General features: G+C 39.6%; 1 non-coding gene across 1 annotated transcript; it reads left to right on the top strand.

The window, feature by feature from the left end:
* The first annotated feature begins 8,289 nt into the window (after positions 1-8,289).
* LOC126029112 (U6 spliceosomal RNA) lies at positions 8,290-8,396 on the top strand. Its single transcript, XR_007502765.1, has one exon. It is a non-coding gene; the product is annotated as a U6 spliceosomal RNA (small nuclear RNA).
* Positions 8,397-9,223: the final 827 nt, after the last annotated feature.

Below are 9,223 nucleotides of genomic sequence, written 5' to 3'. Positions count from 1 at the left end.
TAAAGTGGAGACCAGTTGCACTAGCATTCTGGGGTGTAGAGGAGGGAGATATGGGATGCATACTGGGAACAAGGGCAGAGGGAGGGCAGCACTGGTGGTGGGAATGCCCCTCATTTATTGTCACTATGTACCATAAATGATGCAGTGAAAAATTTGTAATGCACTTTGGTCACAATAAAAATTGAAAAAAAAAGAACCCCCCCCAAAAAAACAACAAAAGCTTACTGAACCTTCTGCCAATTTCTTTCTTTCCTTTTTTGTGGTTTTTGGGTCACACCTGGCAGTGCTCAGGGGTTATTCCTGGCTCCAGACTCAGAAATTGCTCCTGGAGGCACGGGGGGGACCATATGGGGCGCCGGGAATCCAACCGATGACCTCCTTGCATTAAAGGCAAACGTCTTACCTCCATGCTATCTCTCGGCCCCTTCTGCCAATTTCTTAATATAAATATATATTTTTATTTAAATATAAGTAAACATATAAATTATAAATATAAAATATAAAAAAAGAAAAATCAAAACATATAGACAAGCAAGAATATATTACACATAATTTGAGAAAGAACCACTGCCCTCATGGACTTCCCCTTGCCATCAACTTTTTCTATGCAGAATGCCTATTTGTAAGTAGGAAGAGAGAATTTTGACAGCTTTTGGGGGGCATAGTTGATATACAGCAACTTCACATGTTTAATGTACCCAATCTGAAGAGTTTGGACATAGATTTTTCCTTAGAAACTACAGTCATGCCCCCAGGTAATACACACACCTGGCACCTCCAAAGCCTCCTGAGCTCCTTGGAATTTTTGTTTGCTTGATTTTTGTTTTGTTTTGTGGTAAGAATGTTTGACATGACATCCACCCTTTGAACAAATGCTGAAGTCAAAAGTTCAGCTGTTTAGGGGCCGGAAAGATAGCATGGAGGTGGTGCATTTGCCTTGCATGCAGAAGGATGGAGGTTCAAATCCTCGCATCACATATGGTTCCCAAGCCTACCAGGAGCGATTTCTGAGTATAGAGCCAGGAGTAAACCCTGAGCGCTCCCAGGTATGACCCCAAAACCAAAACAAACAAGAAAAAAAGTTCATCTGTTTAGTCTTTAGTATAAAAGGCTATAGACACTCTCTAGAACATATTCATCCTGTACAATTGAAACTTGACCATCTGCTCACTCCTTTTGAGTTTGACTGGAGAGACATGATTATATTAAAAAGGTCATTCTTCTCTTTTCTTGATTTAAAAAAAAAAAGATAAAGGTGACCAATCAGAGGTATAACCAAAAGCAGTTAACATTGAGATAATGAGAAAAGCTCTATTCTCTAATAAAATGTGAACCAAAACGTGAAAGAATATGGCTACACCAGCCCACACAGCAGAAAGCAGGCCATCTTGGGAGGAGAGGGTGGACTAAGCCCTCACTATGCCAAATCCACACCTGTTGCTCCATCTCCCAGAATCAACATTTTCCCAATAGCCCTGCCTCATCACTTCAGGCAGGCATGCCAATCATGCCAGTTGTTGGGCTGATATCATCAGGGCTTTTATATGGAGTGAGTGTAGGCATTGTCCCCCATTTTTTCATTCTTCCAGGAAAACTTGGCAGTTGTAACCATACCCACAAATGCAGTCACCAAGTTTGAACTGGGCCTTGTTTCAGGAGGACCTGAGGTTGAGTATATTTCCTTAAATTTCATAGTATCGTAGCTTTGAATTTCTGGACAACTTCACTTGTTTGATGCTGACATCCCTAAAGGAAAACCCAATTTAATAGACTGGACATATGACAACAAGAGCTTACTAAACCTTCTGCCATTTTATTAATGACTTCATTGGTGATACAATAATTTTCACAAATGAGTTTCCTACTATATTTTTTCTTTTTTTCTTTTCTCTTCTATTTTATTTTCATTTTTTTCTTTCTATTTTTCAATAACTTTGCTTTAATTTATCTGAAATAAATGTATTATGATCAATTATGCAATGCATTTTCTTTAAACAAAATAAAATATTTTAAAAAATGAGATAATTAGCTTCTGCGATCCCAGGCTCAAGGGCAGAACTGGAGACTTTTTCTTTCTTTCTTTCTTTCTTCTTTCTTTCTTTCTTTCTTTCTTTCTTTCTTTCTTTCTTTCTTTCTTTCTTTCTTTCTTTCTTTCTTTCTTTCTTCTTTCTTTCTTTCTTTCTTTCTTTCTTTCTTTCCTTTCTTCTTTCTTTCCTTCCTTCCTTCCTTCCTTCCTTCCTTCCTTCCTTCCTTCCTTCCTTCCTTCCTTCCTTCCTCCTTCCTTCTTTCTTTCTTTTCTTTCTTTCTTTCTTTCTTTCTTTCTTTCTTTTCTTTCTTTCTTTCTTTCTTCTCTTTCTTTTTCTTTCTTTCTTTCTTCTTTCTTTTTCTTCTTTCTTTCTTCTTTCTTTCTTTTTTCTTTCTTCTTTCTTTCTTTCTTCTTCTTTCTTTCTTTCTTTCTTTCTTTCTTTCTTTCTTTTCTTTCTTTCTTTCTTTCTTTCTTTCTTTCTTTCTTCCTTCCTTCCTTCCTTCCTTCCTTCCTTCCTTCCTTCCTTCCTTCCTTCCTTCCCCCTCCCTCCCTCCCCCTCCCTCTTTCTTTCTTTCTTTCTTTTTCTTTCTTTCTTTCTTTCTTCTTTCTTTTCTTTCTTTCTTTTCTTTCTTTCTTTTTCTTTCTTTCTTTCTTTCTTTCTTTCTTTCTTTCTTTCTTTCTTTCTTTCTTTCTTTCTTTCTTTCTTTTTCTTTCTTTCTTTCTTTCTTTCTTTCTTTCTTTCTTTCTTTCTTTCCTTTCTTTCTTTCTCTTTCTTTCTTTCTTTCTTTCTTTCTTTCTTTCTTTCTTTCTTTCTTTCTTTCTTTCTTTCTTTCTTTCTTTCTTTCTTTTTTTCTTTCTTTCTTTCTTTCTTTCTTTCTTTCTTTCTTTCTTTCTTTCTTTCTTTCTTTCTTTCTTTCTTTCTTTCTTTTTTGTCTTTTGGGCCACACCTGGTGACGATCAGGGGTTACTCCTTGCTATGCGCTCAGAAATTGCTCCTGGCTTGGGGGACCAGATGGGATGCTGGGGGATCAAACCGCAGTTCATCCGAGGTTAGCACATAGCAAGGCAAATACCACTTGCACCACTGCTCCAGCCCCTAGAACTGGAGACTTTTCAATTCAGATGCCTTTGAAATACTTTGTTTCCTGGCCCTTTTGTTTTTTCTTCCTTTTTTTTTTTCTTGGTTTGTTTTTGGGCCACAGCTGGCAATACTCATGGACTATTTCTGGATTTGCATTTAGGAATTACTCCTTGTGGTGCATGGGGTATCTATGCACTCAGAAATTGCTCCTGGCTTGGGAGACCATATGGGATGCTGGGGGAATCAAACCACAGTCCATCCTAGGTTAGCGCGTAGCAAGGCAAACACCCTACAGCTTGTGCCACCGCTCCGGCCCCAGCCATTCACTTTTTTTTTGTTTGTTTGTTTAGCCATTCACTTTTTAACACCGTTTTTTTCTTTCTATTGAAAGGAATGCAGGAGGTTCTGAGTCACAATGAATAGTCTCAGGGATTACTCCTGGTTGTGTGCTCAGGAGTTATTTTTGTTGGTATTGTGGGGTCCATTTGTGGTACCTGGGATCTTCTTTCTTCTGTAAGCCATTTACCTAGAATACTTTCGTCACTAAACTTGTGTCAGAACCAGGTGAATTAAATGATGGAGCTTTGTCCCTACCAGGGTCACCATCTCCTCCTCAAGTAACACCATCATATAACTCCTTTTTTGTCCAGAATCACCCCATTTGTTAACCTTCCGCCAGAAGGCTTTCCACTTTTTTCATTGTAATGCACACTTCTAGAAGCATTCACACTTCTCAGTGCCTCCTCAGACGGTCAGTTCTCCATAAACTGTCAGTTCCAGCTTTCTCAGCTGAATTTATGGCTTGGCAAAGCCATTTCATAAAAAATGATTAATGATAATTAACATTTTAACTTCAGGCCATTTAATGGCACCCGACAAAGGGGTCAAGTGAAACTCATGGGTGTCATATGTCAAATGTCGCTGTTATGGGATGGGGCTGAGAATTAGATGATGAGAAGTGAAGGAAGTGGCATACAGGGCTTCTGAACCCATCCCAGGGGCCTGCTTCTCCCTTTACTCTTAGGCATGCCACCTGCACCCCAGATTAGAAGTGTCTATGCTTTGTCTAGAAGATGTGTTTGAGAAGTTGGTTTTTCAATTATATAATAACTATAATATATACTACTCCTACTCCTTTCTGTATTCAATATGCATTGCTTTGAACAGGAGGAAAAATTCACTAATTGTTTCTTGAAGGAGCCAAGAGTGCAAATACTAAAACCAGCTTCTCTTCTTCCCACTTCAGACTTGGAATACCCAACACAGAGATCTTCCAAGCCTCATTTCATTCCCTAATTCCACTTGGCTTTCTATTTACAAATTTCTTCCATTTTTTCTAGTAGCAATAAAATTTAGGATCATTTTGTGATGAAAAGATGATAATCTTAGCACCCTATCTAATGTTCTACCTTTATTCACCATTGGAGGCAAAACACCAAACACTCCCACCAACACTTGAGCAGGAAGAGAGAACAAGAAGCATTGCATTTGGAAATGGAAAGTTGAAAGTTCTCTCATCTGGGAAGCCATGGAATGAATGAACAAGGAACAAGCAAGATGGCAGGGCAGACACAGTGTACTGAATCTGGACTTTCTGGGAGAGAGGAGAATGGAGATGAGATAACTAATAATGAATATGAATACCTCTTGGATGAGACTAGAGTCAGTTGTCAAGGAAAAAAATGTGAAAGGAAACAGTGAATTTGGTGCTCAGACTTCCTCAACTGGGAAATGGCCTTTCCCTCAAAGAACTGGGGCGGGGTCTCACAATGAAGTGACTCTGGGGCTATCATTTCTATCACAGTCACAGCAGAGACATGAATAATAGTAAGTTGATAAAGTGCTGTTTATCATTTCTCGGAAGAGCTCAACTATTGTGGAACGAGATAATACAGTAGTGACCAACTTACATGGGTCTTGATGCCAGCCCCTAAGTTGAACTCTGACCAGTCATGATTTATTTCACCATCATCACCCATTGAATTAAGTTGTAATTTTATTTCTTTGTATTTATGAATCTGAGCTTCAGAGAGATAAGGTCCTTTCTCACCAGTCCCAGGTACGAAAGAGGTAGTTTCTGAATATGAACCAGGGTTTTATGTGTAGACTTTTAAAATCAGGCTGCCAACTGACCTGTTTAGTGTCATAGTGGCCACATTCATGGAAAAGTGAGTATAGTGACAGCAACATCTCTTCAAAGATCTTTATTTAAAAGTAAAATGAGAGCCAGAGATAGCATAATGGGTAGGAATACTACTTTACACAAAGCCAACCTGAGTTCTATCTCCAGAACCAAGACACCTCTAGGAGTGATCTTTGAGTACAGTCAGGAGTAATTGCTGAGTACTGCTGGGTGTGACTGGTCTTCAAATCAAAATAAATATTAAAAAGTTTAAAGGAAAAACATTTTTTTTAATTTTTGGTTTTGGGGCTCCACCAGATCCTACTCAGGGCTTACTCGTGGCTCTGCACTTAGGGATATTTCTTGTCAGGGTTTCAGGCACCATATGGGGTTCCAGAGAGCAAACCCAGGTTGGTTCTGTGTAAGGCAAATGTTTTCCCCACTGTACTGTCTCCCCAGCCCCTACTTAAAAGTTTTCAGTTAAAAATGTTTTGAATTTGGATATGGCCTGAATTGTAAAAGTGAAATAAACCCAGTAGAAGCTTAAAGTCTCTGAAATGGACATAGCAGGCTCCAGCAAGTGGTGCCAGAAAGATGTTGGAGGAACAATGGGGAATAGAGGGATTTCCAAGGCATTAACTAAAATCCTCAATGTTGGCGCAGTAACCTGCCCTAGAGTCAGCATCTTCCTGACCTTGCCTCACATGTCAATGTCAGTGGCTGTTGTCACCAGTCGATGGGTCTCCTGGTTGGTACTTAGAGATTCTCTTTATGCACTTAAAAGGCATCATTAGAACCAAGTGGCTATTAAAGCAGTCTTGCTGTTCAAAATGATTTTCTGAAGCAAATGCAAAGGAAACGTGTTGAGGGTTGAAGTCATTAGCTGGGACCACAGAAGATCTGACCGTGGCAATTGTGTCATTAATCTTGATAAGGGGAAGTGTGAGCAATTCATAAAACCTGCTTGGTGAGGTTTCTCCCTAAATGGACATCAGAGTGGATGACCCCATGTCTTTGCTCTAGGTAAGAGGGACACATGTGAGCTGTGACATTGACAACAAAATGACCTAAGCAAGCAGGGATGATGAGTGTAAGAATGCAGGGAGAGTTTACTGTGATCATCTTATAAGGAGACAGGGGTAGCTGGGGTCCAAAAGCAGGAACAAGTACAGGTGACATATTATTTATACATATAAATGTATATATAAAATCTCAGTGGTCAAGAACTATTTCACCTCACAATAATCCTACAAGACATACTCTGTTCCTTGTTCCATTTTAGAGATGGGCAAACTGGGGTCCATCCAGGCAGAGCTGGGATTCAGTCCTGGAAGAGTATAGGTTCAGGTCTTGTGTTCTGATCCCCTTGTTCTTCAAAAACATCTTAGATCCACTCAGCCTCTTTATGTCTTCATTTGAGAGAAACTGGTCTTTGGAGTTGCAGAGACTTGGAATTTAACCCTAACAGGCCAGCTTGTACATGGTAGTCCTTTAACACAGTTCTGTTTCCTCATTCATAGAGAAAAGAATTGTAGTAAAAGTTCCAGGTCCTTGACAGTGTTTGCGTATGCATTGCTGCCCTCTTCTGAATGAGGTTATCCTTGCTGGTTGCCAGGCCAAGAGAAGGCATTGTAGGTAGATAGCTAGATTTGCAACTTGCAGTTAGCATAGACCTGATCAGTTTCAGTATTCTCTTCCCAATCATTTGCTTCCTGGCTGGAGTTAGATATCCAAAGTCTGGTGTTAGAATCTATTATGGACTGAGCATACATACCTTTTCACAATTGACCTGTTGAACCCTAGTCCCCAGCTAATTAACAATAGAACCTGTGAAGAGGTGACTGTGGTGACATGAGGTCATAAAAGTAGAACTATGATCCAATAGAATGGTCTAAGAGGAAGAAATTCTCAAGTGCTCTCTACCACATGAGGAGGCCACCCAAATCAGGTAACCATCTACATACCATGGAGAGAGTTCATCTAGGGCATCAAATTGGCTGGCATTTTGCTTTTAATCTTCCCAGCCTTCATCACTATCAATAAATAGTGTTATTTATTTATGGTATTTTGTTTTGGTAGACGACTAGAACAAAATCATAATTCTAGAATGAATCAAAGAGTAAAGCCTCGAAGTACATTCAAATTTATACTTTTACCAGTGAGCTCAACTTCAGTGAAGATGGTAATAGGTCTTTAATACCTTCCCCATTCGTCACTAAAGTCATTTTTGTCTTCTTCTGGACTTTGAACAATCTTAATTGGCCAATAGAACAAAATGGAAGAGATGTTCTGGGACTTATGAAACTCCTCATAAGAAGTGTTGGCAACTCCCAATGTAAAATCTAATGGTCATGATGTGAGAGACTTTAGGAGCCCGTGAGGAAGATGAAAATTTTAGGAAAGGGAACTTCCAAGGTACTTCCAGTAGGGTGCTTCCCAGAAGCTCTTCCTGCTCCTATCCAGCTCTCTCCTAAAAAAAACAAAGGGTAGAAGCAAACCATTTCCAGTGAGCCCTGCCCAAATTGAAGACCCATGAGAAAAGTTAGTTGCTGTTTTAAATCATTGAATTTGGGGATAATTTCAAGATTGCAATTGATTGTGAAAACATAGAAAACTAAGGGAAAAAAAACCAACAAAGCATATCCAAAGCTCCATCTGAGCTGCCCCAAAGTAATACATCACATGTGTCTAGATGTCCAGTGTGGAATAATTTCTCCACAATTTCATATGTGATATAGATCATTGGTTTATTGGATGGCCAAGAGGTGTCCTCTAACTTGATGTAGGGCTCATCTGTCCAATGCTATATCTATTATTGGGCTTATTATTAACCCATCTGGTAAGATGAGAATATTGTTCCTCATTTGCTCATGAAAAAGAAATGCAATTCATAGACTCAAAAAATAATCCATTGGCATTCTGTATTTAGTCTTCAAGACCCCTTTCCTGTACCTACACAGCTTCTAGAAGGTTCTAGGATTGGAAAGAGAAACATATTGGTAATAGTTAATTGACTTTTAACTCTTGACCCAAGTAGCACTAGACGAATTATCTAGGTCTGTGCTCGCTTAGGTAGCACATATACTAAAATTGGAACTATACAGAGAAGATTGGCATGACCCCCACGCAAGGATGACATGCAAATTTGTGAAGCGTACCATATTTTTAGCCTCTCATGAGTGGGCCAAGAAGGGCACAGCAAAATCACTCTCCTAGAGTTGCTCCAGCAGGGCCAGAAAGTCAAGACTGTGTCCTAGAGTGTCTATCAGTGGTAAATTGCAGAAAGGAAGGTCCTCTGTGATGTCAGGCTGGAGGAATCTGCCCCTGCTGTGTGATCACCAATTGGGAGAGACTGTGCTTGTTGCCTGTGCATGTTTCTCTACTGTCCTGTGTCCTGAACCTCTCCTGAATGGGCCTAGAAGGGCCCAGCACAATCTCTCTCCTAGAGGCTCCAGAAGAGCACAGCTGCTCTGCTTCACTTTGCAGCCGTGTGCTCTTTCTAACAAATGAACCCCATCATAACACACAGAAAAAAAATCACACTACAAGTGTGACAATGGGGAAATCTTGCAGGAAAACACCATGCACAGAGAATGAAGGTGACAGCTCTGATGACACAAAAAATACCAACCATCTGATTAACCTCTCAGATAAGGAGTTTAGAATAGAAATATGGAGGATTCTCATGGAAATCAAAGAAAATATAGCTCTAGCTGAACAGAAAACTCCAAACTGAAGTAACATATCTGAAAAACACAGTAGCTCAACTGAAAAACTCAATGGACAGCCTCTCCAGCAGTGTAACAGCAGCCATGGACAGAATTAGTGAACTGCAAGATCAAATGTAGAACAACTCCATACAGCAGAAGACACTGGAAAAAAAAACAAGGCAAGCGATCATACAATGGAAAAAGTACTCAAGGAATGTGAACAGATGAAAATAGAAGTCTTTGATAAACTCAACAGAAACAACATAAGAATCATTGGAGTCCCA

Source organism: Suncus etruscus, chromosome 14, assembly GCF_024139225.1.
Source record: "Suncus etruscus isolate mSunEtr1 chromosome 14, mSunEtr1.pri.cur, whole genome shotgun sequence".
Lineage (NCBI taxonomy): Eukaryota > Metazoa > Chordata > Mammalia > Eulipotyphla > Soricidae > Suncus > Suncus etruscus.
The sequence above is the reverse complement of the archived record's forward strand: the minus strand, read 5'-3'. Positions and strand labels throughout refer to the sequence as shown.